Source organism: Ciconia boyciana, chromosome 1 (genome assembly GCF_034638445.1).
Source record: "Ciconia boyciana chromosome 1, ASM3463844v1, whole genome shotgun sequence".
Lineage (NCBI taxonomy): Eukaryota > Metazoa > Chordata > Aves > Ciconiiformes > Ciconiidae > Ciconia > Ciconia boyciana.
Window position 1 is genome coordinate 122,238,580 of NC_132934.1, and position 1,647 is coordinate 122,240,226.

Below are 1,647 nucleotides of genomic sequence, written 5' to 3' on the forward strand. Positions count from 1 at the left end.
GGACCTGGGGGCTGGAGGGGAGGGTCCCACCCCCGAGCGAAGGGGAGCTCCCTGCAGAGAGACGTGTCCCTGGCTGTCGGGTGGAGGCAAACCTCCCCCCCTTCTCTTGCAGCCAGGCCTCCTGCACAGGAGGACATACTACAATTAGGGTCATCAGGAAGGGTCTGGCATGTCCCAGGCTGCAAAGCGGTCCGGATTCAGACTCAGTTCTGCTCTTCATGGAGTTATGGGGCATTTTAAGACGTATTCATGTGAGTTTGGAATACACGCATGGACTAATATCCTTCAGTTTGCAACCGGGTTGCTAAAATAAATACAATAAAATGAGGTTGATCTAATCAGTTTTTACTTTTTCTGGACAAATATGGTTATTACTCAAGCAAAAACTTGCAGAAGATCTGATATAGCTTGTGTCACTCAGGAAACAAAAGACAGCGGAGACAATCTTCCTAAATAGAAATACTTCAGCATTCTATAATTTAATAAAAGTCTCGTAGAAACTAGATTAGATTGAAAGTATGGACTAGCCAAAATCAGAATTGGTTGTTGTCCCCCTGGAGCAGCTCCTGAGACATATGGAAAGACTGCAGAGCTCTTACGTGTTTTGGGAGCAACTCCCCCAAACCAGGTTTCAACGGCACTTCAGTTTCGTCCCACAGCCTCCCTTTCACATTTGCTTTCATTTATGTTTTTGCAGCCATGGCATGTGTCCTTTATCGGTTCCTGGAACATAATACTCTGACAGCAAAATTAAGATCAGCCTCTCCTTCGCCTCTATCCCTTGATAACAAGCCCTCAGGATGCATGTTCATGAGATGACTGTTACAGGGCACGGGGACGCAGCCGTATCCCCTCTCCCAGTGACTATATCGTGAGAATGAGTCTTTACTTCTTGAACGGGTTCGGTTCACTGCCCCCTCCCGCGAGACACCCAGTGCCACCAGCTCCCCCAGATGTGAGGAAGATGCTTTCCAAAGCCTGCCACAGGGGCCATCCTTCCCCACCAGCCCAGTACTTCATCCCCCCTGCCCGTCACAGCCCTCAGCTGTCCCTCCCTGTCCCTCCTGCCCACGCCTGCCCAGCTCCCCACCTTTCGGGTACCAGGGAGCCATGTCCCACCCGCTCCCCTCCTCATCCCTCCTCTGGGGCCCTGCCTCTCCCCTTGCCCCTGGGGAGGGGAGGAAGAAGCTGCCTCCTTGGCCCCCAAAGGGAGCCGGGGGTGAGAAGGAGGGTCTCCTGGGGGGTGCCCGCACCCCTCCCTCCAAGAGGTGGAGAGGAGCGGAGGGTGCAGCTGCCATGTGGCTTGCCCCCAGCCCGCAAGAGGGCTGGAGCTTCTCGTGGTGGAGACAGGCTCCAGCCCCAGCGGGACCGGGGCGACTCGTGGCAGCTGTGACACCGGCAGTGCATAGGTACCTACTGCTAGCAAACCCACCAAAACCCCCGCCTGCTAAAATCTGGGCAATAACAACCATCCCCTTCCCATCCCTACCCGCCGCGTTACCTCTCCAGCCCTGGGAAGCTCCGTGTAACCACACATGGCTATTAAACGCAATTTCTTTAGTCATCTTCTCTTTAGTGATATTCTGGGTGGCATTTAGCGGACAAATGGTTATTACATTACAATTTTCACTTAGTCATTTTGAGAAA